The sequence below is a fragment of the Sminthopsis crassicaudata genome, chromosome 2 (genome assembly GCF_048593235.1).
Source record: "Sminthopsis crassicaudata isolate SCR6 chromosome 2, ASM4859323v1, whole genome shotgun sequence".
In the NCBI taxonomy this organism is placed as follows: Eukaryota; Metazoa; Chordata; class Mammalia; order Dasyuromorphia; family Dasyuridae; genus Sminthopsis; species Sminthopsis crassicaudata.
Window position 1 is genome coordinate 92,168,033 of NC_133618.1, and position 18,021 is coordinate 92,186,053.

At 35.7% G+C, this 18,021-nt stretch overlaps 1 protein-coding gene across 4 annotated transcripts in view; it reads right to left on the reverse strand.

Moving 5' to 3' along the window:
• FSHR (follicle stimulating hormone receptor) overlaps positions 1–18,021 on the reverse strand; it is a 243,883-nt gene that overhangs the window by 20,955 nt on the left and 204,907 nt on the right. The window lies entirely within an intron of this gene.

The following is an 18,021-nucleotide window of genomic DNA, read 5'->3' on the forward strand; positions in this document are numbered from 1 at the left end:
CACACATTCCTTCTAGATACTCTCCTCATTTGACATCTCAACACTGCTTTCTTTTGCATCCCTTCCTATTTGTCTATGATTTAATCATTTAATAAAAGGACCAGATATGTCAATTGATGCAATAACTTTAAAATAATTTTACCATAAATTATTGTAACTTCTATCTGTAGAAAATATTACTTGGATACAAATAATCACTTGCAAGTATTATTTTTTTCTTTGAGATAAATATTTTCATCTTAATATTTTTAGTGTATGTTAATATACTGAATCAAATGCTGCAGCTTAGTTCATCGATGTATTCTTAAATTCTTGTCCTTCTAGTATGCCACATTAAGAACCGAGGATTAAAAAAATGGAACAACTAATGTATTTAAGGAGATTTTGTTCTATCTGGGATAAACATGTTGACAAATCATGCATATACAAAATATGCAAAAGAAGAAATTTAGATGTAGAGAGGGCTATCAGCTAGAGAGATGAGGGAAAACTCTATGTAGAAAGGGTTTCAAAGGAAACAGGACTCTAGGAAACAGAAGAGAAGAGCAGAATATTCCAGACATGGAAGGCATCCCACTGCAAAGGTGCAAAAATGGAAATTGGAGTGTCCTATTTAAAGAATAGCAAAGCCACAGTATTCAGGGAGCATTGTTGAATGAACTTGGAAAATTAAATTGCTCCTAAGTTGGGAAGAGATTTAAAAGTCAAGCAGAGGAATTTATATTTTATCCTAGAGGCAATATTTGAGTTAAATATGTATAAGAATAACATGGTCATTCAATCACTTCAGGAAATTTTTTTTGGCAACTCTGTAAGACTTCATTGGAAAAGGAATGGATTTGATGCAATGAGACTAATTTTCCAGTTACTTAAATAGATTAGGTGATGATTGATAAGAGGCTAGATTAAGTCGGTAGTCATATGGGTAGAGAGAAGAGGATGGCTACAAAAGATAATGACAAGGAAGAAATGATGAAAGAAGGCAAATGATCAGCTATGCGGCGTGAGTGATAGTGAGAAGTTAAGGATGACACTATGACTAGAAGGATAACAGTATCATTGACAGAAATAGGGAAGTTGAGAAGATAGGTGGATTTTGGGAGAAAAAAATAATCAGGTATGTTTTGGACATGCTGAATTTGAAATTCCTATGAGACATGCAGTTTGAAATATCCAGTATTCATAATTGATCTCTGGGAACATTGAGATCATCCAATGAATTTATGAGGGGAGAGAAGGAGAGGGAGTGAGTGAGTGAAGGATACCAACAGATCGAAAGAGAGAGAGAGAGAAAGAGAGAGAGAGAGAGAGAGAGAGAGAGAGAGAGAGAGAGAGAGAGAGAGAGAGAGAGAGAGAGAGAGAATGGGAGAAATAGGATCAGTTAGGAAATATTATGTACAGATGATGAATTAGAAAAGAGTACTGAGAGGTCAGACTTCATCCTTTCCTTTCCTTTTTCCTTTTCCCCCTTCCCTTCTTCCCTTTTTCCCTTTCCCCTTCCTTTCTTTCCCTCTTTCCTTCTTCCCTTTTCCACTTCCCTTCCCTTCCATCTTCTCATTTCCCCCTTCCCCCTTTTTCCTTTCCCCCCTTTCCCCCTTTTCCCCTTTCCTTTCCTTTCTCCCTTCCTCTTTCCTTTCCTTCCTTCCCTCTTCTCTTCCTTCCTTCTTTTCTCCTTCTCTTCTTTCCTTCTTTCCCCCTTCTCTCCTCCCTTCTTTCCTCCCTCCCGTCCTTCTTTCCTTTGAAAGTGGAAGACAGTATAGAATTTAAAGCCTAATTTTTAAAGGAAGAATGTGAGGTAAGAATGTAGGTCTTAGTAAATACTGAAGGGGGGAGATATCAATGGATCAGTCAAAATTTATTAATCACCTACTATATGCCAGGCACTGTATTAAGTACTGATGATACAAATATTAAGACAGTCTTTACCTTCCAGTAGTTTACTAATGGGAGAAAGACTACAAAATGTGCTCAGAATTAAAAATTTATTTGGTAAGGGTAAGGCATAGTGAGAATCTCAGTTCTAATCAAGAGATTTTAAAGTTTTCAACTGTTGAAATTAAAAACTCATAGATTATGGTGAGATCAAGGCAGTGACTATTCTTATGTGTGAATAAGCTTGATGTCAAGGAATATGAGAAAACTCAGTTATTGTGAGAATATGTGTTTGAGGGAATATCAACATATATTCCAACTATGTAGACAAGAGTTCAAATAGAGAAGAAACTGTGAGACAGATTGTCCTTTTTCTAAGTCTTTGCTAGTTTATTATTTTCATCTGGAGGCATGTGGATGGCCCGAGTTCTTCCTTTCCTCTTCCTTTCAAATGAATTAAAAGAAGGTAATTGGGATTTTTCAGAGAAGACAAGAGTATATGAAGCATGAAGAGACATATTTGAAAACCTGAAAATGCTTCATTCTAGTAAGCATGATCTTCCAGAGACTAATTCAGAGGATGCTAGTGATTAAATACAACCCAGACACTAAGAGCTATTGATGTTTACAGGATGACAAGTGAGGGACATAAGGAATAGCACTAGACAAATATCTCTTTATCTCAGAATTCTCTTCTCTAGGTCAAAGGAGTAATGTATGGATGATCGCAGAGATAGTAATGAGTATGATTTATCCGTTGGATGCTATGTAGATCATTCTGAATAGAGTAAAGGATGTTGAACTATGGAGAAAAAGAGTCAATTGATAGGGCAGAGCTTGATTGTATTAGGCTTTAAAATCTAGGAAGTCTAGACTCGGTTAGGCAATGGAAAGCTTTTAAAGATTTTTGAGCAGGCCAATGATGATAAAATCAATTTTTTAGGGAGATTAATCTGTCAAATTTGATTTGAGGACGGGGAGGGAAATCAGGAACATAGAAGGCATATAGAGCCCTATTGTAGTAACATAGGTTTGAAGTGATAAGGGTTTTTTTTCAATATTTGACCTGTATATTTGTGAATTAAGAATTTATGGGACTTCTGTTGCTATCTGTGGGGAGACAAAGATGAATCAAACTGGTTTCTTGTTCAGAATAAGTTTATTTGGAGAGAAAAACTCAAACACATGAAAAACAATAACTAAAACTGTAACAGTGACTGAACATAACAGACATAAACTTTACATAGGAAAAACAATAACAAAAATAAGAAGTGAAAATTAGGGGTAAAATTATAGCTAGCATTTATATAATGCTTTATGATTTGCAAAGACTTGATAAATATCATTTTAGTTTATCCTCACAACAACCCTAGATGATAGGTTTTATCCCCATTTTATAAAGGAGGAAATTAGCAGAGGTAATTGACTTGTCTAGGTTTATTTGACTAATAAATGTCTGAGGTAGCATTTAAACTCAGTTTGTTTTCCAAATTCAATTCTAAATTCACTGACCAACTAGCTTCCCAGATAGAGACTATTTACTGTAAAACTTCTAGTGTTTATAGTGTTTATATGTTCAATAGAATAGAAGATGGTAGAAAAGGTAAGACTACATTATGGATTATGGGAATAAATAGATTTCACATATATAAAAGGCATTCTATGGCAGGGGAACAGTTGAAATCATGGTGAGATTATAATTATGGTGTATGCAGAGAATAAGGAATAGATTAGACTGGGTGCAAGTCTGAATTTGTGTAGGGGAGAAATAGGATATAAAGAAAATAAGTTGACCTGAGGCCCTGAATACCAGAATAAGGTCATTTCTTTGGTCATATCTTGGTTTACTATATATCAATTCACTGTTTGTGCTTATCATAATCATCTCTATCTTTGCGTGTTTTCTTGGGGTAGGAGGTGAATGTGTAGTTCTATTTATACACTGTCTAACACTCTGCTGAATGTGTATAATTAGGCCCTTAATTAATAAATACCATTTGATGATTTTATTAGTGGCTTAGATAATATTCCAATTATACTTGTGGGTGAAGCTATATTGATTTGTATTATTAAAACTTTAGAAAAACAGTTCTAGAATTAACAGAACTAGAGTGGGACAGAATATAAATGCAAAGGAAATAATTGGTCTAGTTTCTTGGAGACTCCAATCTATTTTTATGATTGTTCTTATGCTTTATGACAACTCCTTTTCTATCTCCTTTGCTGAATCTTCATTTGGCATGCCTTTTAACTATGGATATCCCCTAAGGGCTCCTTGCTGGACTCTCTTCTCATTTGTTGATCCTATTTGCTCCCATGAGTTGAATTATCATCTCTGTATAATGATTCCCAAATTTCAGACTTTAGTGTGTCTCCCTCAGCTCCAGGTTCTCATAATCAATCAAGAACTGGATGTTCAATAGGCATCTCAAACTCAACAATTAACCAGAACTCATTATCTATTTTCTTAATCCTCCTCTTCCCCAACTCCCTCCCTCAGTCTTCTAAACTTTGTTATTACTGTCAGGGTCTGTTCTATCACTATTATATCTCACAGTCACCCAGACTGGAAACCTTGATGTTATCTTCAACTCTTAATTCACATTCACTTCACATATCTGATCTGTTGTCAAGTCTTGTCATTTTGTTTTCATGATGACTTTCATATACATTTTTTTTTCACTTAAACAGCCATCTCAGTAAAGCAACTCATTATCTCTTTCTTAAAATATTTAAATAGTCCAATTCATCTCAATGTCTAAAATCTCACACTGGAGTGAGGAACTCCAGTCTAACCTCTAGTTAGCTGCCAAAATGGTATTCCTAAAGCATTAAAGAGGGATGCCACATCCCCCTTATTACTCAAATAAACTATATAGGGACTTCCTATTATCCCCAAGACCAAATATAACATCCACTACTTTGCAATTCAGACCCTTTTTACTTTCCTTGTACTTTCATTCCTGGTACTTTCATTTTTTTTTGGTCTTTACACATCTCATTTCCCTTCACACACCCTCTGATTTATCTGTACTAGTCTACTTTTCTAACATAATACTCCATTTTTTAACTCTATGCTTTTGAACTGGCTATCCTCCGTCATTTTCATAACTTAGAATTAAAAGAAAAAAATGATTGCACATGAAACTGCAAATCTATTATGTACAACTTGCTGTACATTGCAAGTTCCTTTTAAATATAAAATAAAGCAATCATTTTTCATGTAACATTCTTTTCCTCTCCTTTTCTTCCCTCCTCTTTTCCCTAAAGATGGCTACCATGAAACACAAATATGTATCTGTATGTATATTTGCACAAGACATATATGCATAAAATCATTCTATACATACTTCTGCTTATCAAATTTTTCTCTGAATGTGGATAGCATCTTTTTTCATAGATCTTTTAGTTAATTTGGGTATTTATAATAATATATAATATATAAATATATTATCATATTATATAAAATAATATATAATGACTATATATAATATATTATTGTATATAATATATATTATATATAACAATACTATATAATAATAATAAAAATGACTTACTTTCTCATAGTTTTTTTAAAACAATATTACTGTGATTATATGCAATGATCTCTTAGTTTTGCTCATTTTGCTCTTCATTATTTTGTATAAGCCTATCCACGTTTTCTTACACATTTTATATATAGTTATTTTCATATTATCTCTTCCATTAGAATGTGAACTTGAGGACAGGTTCTGATTTTTGCCTTTCTTTGTTTCCCCAACACTTAGCAATATGCCTGGTACATATTAAATATCTTAAAAAGAATTGATTATGAAAATAAAGATGAAATTTAACAGAAAAAATCTGAAGATAGTTAATACTAAATCACAAAAGCACAAGATAAATAAATATTAGCTACACATAAATATGGCTTTAATATAACCCAATTGAGGATTGCTTTTATGTCCTGGTTTGTCTGTCTGCTTACTTGTTTTATGGATTATTATTGGATGTTATGAATTATTATTACTAGGAGTGACACATCCAAAAGTCAGAAAACAGAGGTTCCAGAATGCTCAGTAAAGTCAGTCCCTGATTTGAGTACAATGACTTGATTTTAACAAAGATATAGAGAACTGCATTAAAAAGTTAGAGAAATAGAAACTAGGATTTATGCGACTAATCAGTGAACATGTCCTAGGGGAAAACATGGAATATTTGTGTCAGAAATGTAATTGACATACTATATAGCACAGGCCAGTAAGTGAAGTGAGGAATAGAGGTAGATTTTTAGAAAGTGTTTAAAAACTCAGCCTTTGGAATATTTATGTCAGAAACTGCAAAGTAGTTAAAATTGCTTTGTATTCCTCTCTATATGTTTATATTTATATTTGTGAAGGAGGTCATTAGTTATTGAGGAAATATGAAAAGCCTTATATAGAAGGTGGTGCTTGAGTGGTAGCTTGAATGAAGAGGGGTATTCTGTAGAGCAGAAGTGAGGAGGGGGTGATTTCTAGGCATTGCTATTTGACTAGTGCAAAGACAAAGAGACAAAATATGGAGTGTCATATGTGGAGAAGAGGGAAGGCTGATTTGGCTGGATCATTGACTATGAGAAGGGGAGTGATGTATAATGAGGATGGAAAATGAGTTTAGGGAAATGATATGAAGTGCTTTAAAGGACTACATTGGAAAAATAGCTCAACATAAGTGAAATGATGGAAGCAACTGCTTTGGAGAATTTGAACTCCAGAAGGATCCACCCCTAATCTCTCCGTCTGGAGATTTCGAAACATTCTGTTAACAGTGTATTAGCTCATGGAAAGCCTCTTGGTTCCGAGATGGAGAGCAGAATAGAACATAGTAGTTGATTAAGGATGCCTTGCTGGGTCAGGATTGGCAAGGGTTAAAATTTACTCCCCATCTCATTTAATAAACTATGTTATAGTCAGTGCCACAAATTGGATTTCAACAATTTCTCTTTCTTCCAGCAAAGATGTTATTACAGGTCAATCATTTCCATAAGTGAAAGCACATTTCTGGTGTACACTACACTGACAGATGGTTAGGAGACCTCTCTTTCATGATCCCAGTTGGGATAAAAAGGCAATTTACTATCTATAGAACTGTGGGTAATGGAACAGAATCATTCTCATACAAATAACTCAGTGTTTGAATCTGAACTATCAAATGAATCTGAGCTATAGCCAAATCAATTTGATAAACCATTGGAATAGGATTGTATTGGCTCCAGCTCAGCAAGGCAATGTATTAAATTTTCCCTACAGAGATCAGTTTCCCAAGGAAATAACAATTGCTCCATTGCTGAGAAAGACTTCAGAATGCAGAAATCACAAAACCAAAAAAAAAGTCAAAGCTAGCGACAAAATTTGATCCTCAAGGTCAAGACTTATGAGACTCATCAACTGTCACTTTTGTAGTGAATGAAGTGTTTGAAATTTGTCATCAGGATTCCCAGTCCCTCTTTTCTAGGACTGGTTCTTCCAGTAGCACTGCTTGTCTGCTTTCTCCCTCTGGTAGTGTGTTATTTCCCTCTTTTATTTTTCCTTCCTGACCCCAAGAAAAACCTGCTTTCAGGAACTGGTCTATTAAACCAATTTTAGCATATTTCCCCAGGTTGCTAAGAGTCAACTTGTTGTTATATTGAATGGTTGCCAGAGATACTAAACCTGAAACTAGCATAGGGTAACCAGGTCTTTGACCTAGAGTGAGAGATTTAAAGACCAGAAAATTGAACATTTTTAGCAGAATAGGATGAGGAAATGGAAATTAGAGCTCAGATATCAATCAAAGAATCCAAGAAAGGAAGTTTTGATTCTAGGAGGCTGTGAGAAAGGAGTATGCTGTCTTTTCCTTCCCTCCTTTCCTTTCATCTCATAAAGAAATCCCTAACTTGCTGCACCCTATCCTCTTCCCAAATCTTGTTCTTTCTCATTTTCCTTTTTAAGAAGAACAGCTTCTCTCTACAAACTTTACCTACAGTCTTGAGCCTGCAGAGGTGTTAATTAACTTGGGTCTATTTGAGGAAAAGTATTACAAAAATAGGCCACTGGGTTCATTGCAAACTTATTTCTGCAGGTGTTGGGTGAAAGACAGAGCAAGTGTGAAGAACTAGGAGTGATCTTGTGACAGTGAACTGATATGGGCAGTCAGAAATTCTTGGCTGCCTTCCTGTTAGGTTTGTTTTCTGTGCTGTTGGACAGAAGGGAACAACCAGAAAGTTGTCATGTGCATGTCTTCTTGGGGCAGCTTTATCTGTCTATGATCAAGAGTCACAGAATTTCCATGCCTAAGTCACTCTGGAGGATATCTCAAGCAAGTTGCCTAAGAATTCTTTCTAAGACATCTCTAACAAGTGGTCACTTAGCTTTCACTTGAATAATCTCTAGTTAGGGGGAATTTACTAGATGTGGAAGTGGTCCATTTCACTTTGAGGCAGTTTTAACTATGAGAAAGTCTTTTCCTGACATTGAGCCGACATCTGTTTCTCTACCACTTCTACCCACTGGTCATTCTGCCTCTGAGATCTGCCCAGAATAAGTGGATGTATTTTTCCAGATTTGATCATGTCAACCCCTTCCCTAACTCAATAAACTCCAGTGGATTCCAATTAACTCATTCCGTCTGGCATTCAAAATTCATCACAATGGAATATCTTTCCAGTCTTCTTATACCTCCCTCTATGACATATACTCTGATCTGGTGATACTGGCCTTCCAGTTGTTCCATACACAAGATAACTCATCTCTCTTTTATGGACTTTTTTCTGGCTGTCCTACATTCCTGCAGTATTCCCCTCTCTTCCAATTACTGACTCATCAGGAATCATCAGGAAGCTTTCCCTAATCCCTTTTAATTCTAGTACTTCCCCTGTTAATGATTTCCTATTTGTCTTGTCTATAATTTCCTTTGTATATATCTGTTTTCATGTTGTCTTTCTCATTAGATTGTAAGCCTCTTGAGGATAAGGACTGCCTTTTGCCCCTTTTTGTAACCCCAAGGCTTAGTATATAGTTCCTGACATATAGTAAATACTTAATGTTTATTGAACAAGTGATTCTAGAAAATGCTCTTCAGATACTTGAAGATAACAATCAAGTCTTAGTCTTCTTATAGTTAAACATGTCTTATGCAGGAAAATTCTTATGCAGGAAAATTCTGGGGTCATCATCCTGAAATATTGCATCAGTTTTAGTACTAACACTTCATCATTCCCTCAGTAGAATTCTGGTTTTCAGTCTTTGCCCTTTGTCTGCTGATACTAAGGCTAGAAGAAAGAGCAAACACTCCCTCCAAAGAATCTTTTTACAATTCACAATCCAACTATTTCCTACCAGCTATATTTCTGGATTTGACTTTATTATAATCATCATCCCTTATCTCACTGAGAACTTTTTTGCACTATCTCTTCTTCCTCCTTCCTCACCTTATAATTTTTTGTGTATATTAGTTTTTCACTTGATTATAAGCTTCTTGAGGGCATGGACTATCTATTTTTTTCATTTGTATTGTTAGAGATTAGCAGAGTTCCTAACACAAAGACGTTTAATAAGTGTTTCTTGAATTGAATTATGCCTATGATGGCTAGTGTTCCCACCATCTTAATTGCCCTCTTCTAGATGTAATCTAGTTTAAATGGTGCAAAATGTAGTTTAGTATTTTTTCATGCTATGAAAAAAATAAAGTATGAAAATAGTAATAATGGTAATGATGATGATGAGTGTCATCAGAAATGGCTAGGTTTAGATGAATAGAGCACTGAGTCTGGAGTCAGGCAGACCTAAATTGAGATCCACTCTCAGATAATTTACTAATTGTGTGATCCTGAGCTAGTCATTTAATCTCTCTCTGTCTGGAGTTCCTCATTTGCAAAAGAGATAAATAATAGCACCTACTTTCTAGTGTTGTTGTGAGGATAAAGTGAGATAATGTCTGTAAGTCAGCTTGTGAACCTAAAAGTGTGATATCAATGCAAGCTATTATTGTTATTGTATACCATGTAGAAATTTTGTAAATAATTTATTTTAAAAATATTGTCTTATTTTAAAATATCATCTTATTTATCTAGCTGTCTCACCAATGGACCTATCACCTCCTTTATTTGGATACTCTGACTTTCAATTAGCCTAGGTATTTGCCTTTTTAACTATCATACATTGTTGATTATCTTTAAAGTAGATGATTAATTAAAACATCAGAATTTTCTCCCACTGTGATCTAGTGCTGCCTCCCAATCCTGCATTTGTGAAGCTGATTTTTCAAACTTAAGTGTACAATTTCTTCATATTTGTCCCTATAAACGTTTATCATTGTTCTAACTTAGAAAGATCTATCTAGATATTGATTTTGTCACTGAGTATACAAACTGTCCTTCTCAGCTTTGTAACATCTTCAAATAGCTCCAAAATTTGGGAAAAGCAAACACCAAAGAAAAATCATGCAATAATAATAGGAATGCATACCATTAGTAAGTTATCTGAGACTGGATCTCAATTTCAGATCCAGTGTTCTGTCCATCTAAATCTAGTCATTTCTGATAATGATACTAATCATCATCATTACTATCATTATGACTACTTTTGTGATTTTTTTTCATAGCATGAAGAAATGCTAAACTCCACATTTTAGCACCATTTAAGCTAGATTACATCAAGACAAGGGCAGTTAAAATGGTGTGAGGATTAGCCAACATGGGCATAATTCAATTCAATTCAAGAAACATTTATTAAATGTTTATGTGTTAGGAACTCTGCTAAACTCTGAGGATACAAATAAAAAACAGATAGTCCATGCCCTCAAAAAGCTTATAATCAAGTGGGAAAAATAATATCCCCCCCAAAAAATTTATAAAGTGAGGGAGGAAGAAGAGATAGTGAAGAAAAATTCTCAGTGAGATGAAGGGTGAGGATTATGGTAAAGTCAAATCCAGAAATATAGCTAGTAGGAAATAGTGGGATTAAAGGATCTTTTAGGGGGAGTTTTTTGCTCCATCCTCTAACCTTACTATCAGAAGAAAGAGGGCAAAGACTGAAGCCTGGGGCTTCCTGCTCTGTTCATATTCTTTTTCAATAGGATGTGAAGTTCCCTTTATAGGTTTTAGCCTCTGACATCCTGCTAATCCCCACCAAAGTCCTTATTTGTTTCAGGAACAAAGGAAGGCATTGACTGACATGGACCCTGGATGTTGAGGTCTGTCTGGCTTCCTGACCCACAATTTTTTGTCTATTGATGAGACATTTTATTGCAATTCCTGAATTTGGATCTCTATCACCTTTCTTATTTTAGGTGAAAAGTTCAAAATTTCTTTTATCACCAGAATGTAATTTTAATGGTCTCATTTTTGTTGCTCCAGGCAAATTATGAGGTCCCTGGACCCCAGGCATGAATTTAAGACATCTAAGTAATAAATGACATTTTTAATAAACTGCAATTTGTCTAGGCTTTAATCTCTGCGTTTGTTATTTCCATTTTCTGAATTAAGTCTACAGCTTTTCTTTTTTAAAAATACCCATGAATGTTTCTGCCACCCTGACCTTTTCTGTTATGAAGTTAGGTGTTTTCTAACTCTTAATGGACAGTGAGTGTTTGAGGCAATCTTTGCACATTATTTCAAATATAACTCCAGTCTGTGATGTTTACCTTCTGAAAGACTGAAGGAGGCTAAAAACCAACTGAAAAACAGAAACTCCAAATTTTTCTTTTTCATTTGGTTGGTAACCAGTTCTTACTGGTTGAATACTCCTTAGCCCTGGCCACTTTAAGAGAATGAATGAATAGGAAAAGCTTTTATCAAGCCTATATTATGTGCAAAGCATTGAGGATTTACATGGAAAATGAAGATAGTCCCTGATCCCAAAGAGCTCACTTTCTAGCAAGAAGTGACATATATGAAGGTTTCAGCAAAATCCTGTGATCCTAAGGGTAGAGTACCAGAGTAGATGATAATTCATATTTTAAAATATTATTTCCCTTGGTAAAGCAATTTCCACTTCAAATCTTTGACCAAATGTCAAACTTTGAGAATGTCCTTGCTGAATCTTCAGTAGCTGTGGATGCTGAAGAGATGAGGGCTATACCATCTGTGGAGGTTTTCAGGCCTCATTTCCATGAGGATTATTTTCTTAGATGAGGATTGTAGGATCCATTATGAAGCAGGGCCGGTGGCCATGAGGCTGCTGTTATTTGTGGGACTCCTACACTCAGGCTACTTCACTGTCTCTACTTGGCTGTAAGGGTTTATGGTTGTCTTGGTTAACCATTCCTGACCCACATTGCTTCCTGTTTCCTTGTCATGGTACCTTGCTACTTAGCTCTGCTGGTTACCTGCTATATCAATATTTGGTTTTGATCATAGTAAGGATATAAAGCTTCTTCTTCAGGGGGATTGTTACCATGAATGATGACTGTGAGGATTAGCCTAGAAGGGCAGCTGATTCTAGGAGGAACTACTATTTTGGTGGCTCTTAGGTTTAGGGTACTGGGCTGTCTCTAACAAGATCTGAGGATAGGTAGTAGTTAAGGCAGCAGCAGTGGTTGGTATTACCTAGAATAAGGCTCCTTCAATCCTTCCTTAGAATGCCTTATTGCTTCAGCTAGGCTGACTTGCTCACCCCATTGGTGGAAGTTAATAGAATCCATTGATACATGGAGTAACTGAATGTATAGTCCCATGAAATGTCAGAGAAAACAATAACTTGGCTTTTTATTACTATCAAATGGGTAGGTAGGTTAGAATTGTTCCCTTCTCCTTTATCTATATTTTCCTTTACCATTATTGGACCTGAGAAGCTAGGGTCCAGTGCTGGTCTTCTCTGGGAGGGAATTTGGAGTTCTATTCAACATGGAATCTGTTGCAACATTTGAAAGCACCTCCTTCTATGTTGTAGAGCACCGAGTTATTTGAGACAAATGAAAATATCTCATACATTATCATGCACAGATGCCGGTTCTCTTACCTATAGGAAACTAGGGCTTTCATATCACCAGAAACCCACTCAAGATCAGGAATTTAGAGCTCTCTGCTTCCCCCTTTCCATTTTCTAGTTACAGCTCAAGAAAACTTAGGTCTTTCCAGAAGACACTCAGTCTTTGGCCACTCTGTGCTGATTTCTCCCTCTCTTATGACCCTTTAATTTGTGGGGCCACTGGAGTTGTTGGCCCTTGACTTTTGACTCCCTATCTTCACATTTAAACTTTTTCTGTTTTTATCATCACACAGAAGTTCATTCTACTTATCCCTATCATTCAACCCATTCTTTGTTTTTGGCATTTTCTAACTTATAGGTCATTTGCTATTTTTTCTCAGCAAATTCAGTGCTGTGCTCATAGTCTCAGTCTCTCTCTCTCTCTCTCTCTCTCTCTCTCTCTCTCTCTCTCTCTCTCTCTCTTCTTTCTCTCTCTCTCTCTGTCTCTGTCTCTCTCTCTGTCTCTGTCTCTCTGTATCTCTCTGTCTCTGTCTGTCTCTGTCTCTGTCTCTCTCTCTCTCTCTCTCTCTCATCACTAATTATCATACCTGGACCAAGATATGTATTGATGTATATATTTGTCTTATCATCTTCCTCAATTCTTATGAATTAGAGCTTCACTCAATCTATCTGTGCCGCCCAAAGGGCTGGCCATACTTTAAATCTTAGTACTGTACATAATAGTACTACCTCTATGATTTTGAACTCAGAAATTCTTCTTTCTCATCACAAACTCAGATGTGGTATATTCAAAAGGATGTTAAATTTATGCCATCTCACTATCCACCAAGCATGAAGGATAATAATAACATAGTAATAATAATAGTATAACAATGAGTTCAAAGTCAGCCTCAGACACTTACTAGGTGTGTGATTGGATAAATCACTTAATCACTAAGTGCTTCAGTTTCCTCAATTGTAAAACAGTATTACGAATAACACTATTTCATAGTGTCGGGAGAAGCAAATGAAATCAAATAAGATGATATCTTAAAAATTCTTAACACAGTGCCTGGGATGTAGTGGGTGAATAATAAATGTTATATACACCCTTCCTTCATCTTCTAAGGCACAGATCTGATCATGATTATAATACCCTTCCTTCTTCCCCCTCCACTGTCTGATAATGTTTGTAGCTCTCCATTGCATTGCCTGATAAAATGGGAACTCGTTGGTCAGAATTTTTATAGTATTCTCTTCCTAAGCCTCAATCAACCTCCTACCCAGCCTTTTTACTCTTCATAGTCCTGACCCTAATTCTAACTTTAAGCCTAATCCCAACTCTATTTCCCTCTTATGAACCTTTATATTACAGGGGAAGTTGGATTCTGCTCTACATATGATATTCTATTTTCATTTCTGTTGTCACACAAGCTATAGTCTAAGACTAGCAAGTCTCTTAATCTCTGTTTGCCTCAGTTTGCTCATTGTAAAATGGGGATAATAATAGCACTTATCACCCAGAGTTGTTATAAGGATCATATGAGATAGTAATTTTAAATGCTTAATCCAGTGCCTGGCATATAGCAAGTATTTTTTATTTCTGCCTTTCAGAAATCCTTATCTTTTTTTCAAGTGTATATGTATATGTATGTGTGTATATACATATACAGCCTCTAGCAGACACATAAGGGATTTTCTCCTCTTCTTGCCATGCATGATCTGATGACTACCATGACCCAAACTCTGCTTACAATCCTTTCTCTAACTTTTCATTTTCTTTCCTTCTTCCACCTCCCACTTTGGAAATGTCAGGAGGGACAGTTTCCAGCTAAGTGTCCTTGTTGTCTATCCCCATCTCACCTTTCCATTTTCCTGCCCTTGAGCATCTCAAATTAAGCCACATTCCCTTTTGTAAATTAAAATGGAGTTGAATGTCTGGTCGAATTCTGCAGTTCTCTAACATCCTCCCCTCCTCCAACACCTGTTTTTGCTTCTTATTGGGAAAGAAGGCTATTCAAAGCAATTAGGACCATGGTCAGTTCCTATCTGAGCTACACAGAATTAACAGGCTGCTCCTTTAATAGGAACAAAATAAACTGCTTTTTTCTGTCTTTGAAAGTCATGAAGGATACATTTTTGAAATTTGACTGCCATGTAAATGATTTCTAATGGATTAATTATCTTGTTTATTCTTTCTAGTTCAAGGCAGACTCCATGTCCAATATATTCTACACTATGACACAATTTCTGTTAAATGTTTTCAATAGAGAAGTATAGATAATACTTATTAGAGAAGTTCAAAAAAGAAAATGATGGTTGAGGTCTAGATCAATCAATCAATTAAAATTAACAAGAATTTATTAAGCACTAACCTAGCTAAGTGGAAGAGTGGACTTGGAATCTGGAAGCCCTAAGTTCAGTTCTCCCTCAGACAACTTCTCTCAACCCCGGTAAAGTGTGGATAATTGTTAAGGACCATGCCTAAATGAAGGGGCAGGTCAATTCTCCTAGAGCCTCCATAGCTGTGAATCATAACATCTAAAGGAATTGCAAAGCAGCCTTTACTGACCCAGGTGTTGTTCCTGGGCTGGGAATGAAGTAAATTGGAGGCAAAGGGAAGAGGAAAAAGGTCAAAGAACACAACTACCTCTCAGTGGAAGGGTCAGAGAATGCAACTGCCTCTCAGTCTCCTTGTATCATCCTCTCACATGAAGAGATCCATTCTACAGGTCTGAATTAGATCTCCAGCAGCCACCGGGAGGTAGCTCTTGAATCACAGCATATAATAAGAGCACCTAGTCCACAGCATTGTTGTGAAGACCAAATGATCCTCCTCCCTGTTACTTGTAATCTGAACATTTCCACTGGCTGTCCCCCATACCTGGAAAGCTTTCTATTTCCATCCCTGCCTCCTAGCTTCCTTGCTTCCCTTAGCTAAAGTTTCTTTGTAAAAGAAGCCATTACTGTGCTTCTTATTCAGAGTGCCTGACTTCTAAAAGTACCCCTGAATTATTTTGTATATATCATGTTTGTGCAATGTAGTTTGCATATTGCCTTGAAAATAGTGATTGGTTTTTGTTTTTTGCATTTCTATGTATCTGTTGGACTTAGCACAATGCCTAGCACATAGTAAGTGTGCACAAAGTTAAGTACTTTAATAAATGATAGTTGGCTGACTAAAAGTTTTGCAAAATTTAAGGTGTAAATAAATGCTGTATATCACGATCATCATTATTGTTATTGTTACCTATTATGTTCTAGGTAGTCAAAAAAGATTGTATAGAAAAGATGAGACTGAAATTGCCCCTTGAAGGAATGGCCTCTGAATTTTTAAGGTGGTCCTTCTAACTTCAAATAGAAATACCCACATCTTCTTCCAACGGAAATGTTTCTGCAGAGGCCCCAGTATTTGCACTATCTTTAATAATAGAATAGCTAGTAAGTACAGGACACTAAGCTAGGGAATAAAGACACATAGAAATAGAAAACATCACACTTTCTTTTGAGGTGGTTATATTTTAGTTGGCAAGACATGCTATAAGCATGAAAATAAGTCATATTTATATAGCATTTTAAGGTATGCAAAACATTGTCCTAATTTCCTGAAGTAGGTTTCTTCCCATTTTTACAGATTGAGAAGCTGGCTATAGGAGAGTTTCACTTATTTGCCCACGATCACAGGACTAGTGAGTATCAGAATCAGGGTTTGAAGTTATGTCTCCTGATGTGAATTCCAGCACTCTACGTTAATATATTCTACTTCTATTAATTTTGATAAAATTGACTAGTATGGATAAGACTTGTTATAGGAATTGAAAAGAGACAGTGATCACTGAAGATCAAAGCCAATCAGTCAATTAATCAACTAACAAACATTTAGTAAGGTCTATGAGCCTGGTATTTAATGAAGATTTCATGGAGAAGGTAGAACTTGAGCTGTTTGTTAACAATAACAACAAAGGAAGGATTAATACTTAGATAAGTAAAGAAGAGAAAAGTGCAAATTAAAGGTGAGTGGTTAAGCATGATCAGAGATGTAGAACCAGGATTATGTGTTTCATGTCAAGGCATTGAAGAGTGATTGGTTGAAATGCAGAGTATATATAAAGCAACAAGGGAATGGATGTGACATCTAGACAGGGACTAGTTTGTGGAGGTTCTTGACTATGGATTTGGACTCTATTTGTTAAGCAATGAGGATCCAAAGATTAGTGCATTTTTTTGTGTTATGTAATTATAGGGAGTCTGAAATTTCAAGGTTGCTCAGAGTAAGTTGGGGTTAACTGTAATAATAATAGCTGGCATTCGTGTGGTGATTTTATAACTATTATCTCATTTGATTCTTGTAACAATCCTGTGAGGTAGGTGCTATTATTATCTGCATTTTGTAGACAAGGATCTGGTGGCAGACAGAGGTGAAATAATTTGCTCTGATCACACAGCAAGTATCTGAGGTTTCAACTCAGTCTTTCAGACTCCAGGTACGTTCTTTTATTTCCAGTAACATCTAATTAACAAAGGTTATATAGTATGTGTATGTGTGTATACTTATGCCTGTGTACATATGCACATCCCTAACTGTACATGTTATATGTGCCACACATGAGACAACATTAGATGTGTATATGTACATATGTGTATATAAACATATACTATTGCAATACACATGCATGTATGTCTATATGGTCTCTCTATATAAATATATATAACATATATACACAGAGGCATATATATGTATACATGTATATATATATATATATGCATATATATGTATATATAGGCAAAAAGGTATCTTGATTCATAGAATACTGGACCTGGGATCAGAAAGGTTCATCTTCATAAGTTTAAATCTGGCCTCAGACATTTCCTAGCTATGTGACCCTGGGCAAGTCACTTGATTCTATTTACCTCAGTTTCTTCATCTGTAAAATGAGCTGGAGAAAAAAATGGCAAACCACTCCAGTATCTTTGCCAAGAAAACCCCAAATGGGGTCAAGAAGAGTTGTGCATGACTGAAAAACAAATGACCACTACCAACAATATATGTATATTTGTGTGTGTATATCTGCATGTATATCACATATCCACCAAACAAACATATGTGCATATGTATATAATATACAAACAGGCATGCATATTATACACATGTAAATAGTATACAAGGACTTGCACAAGATTTGAGACAGTCTCAAAATATTCCCAGAAGTCTTTGTAGAGAGGTTTTATGCTATGTAGTAAATAT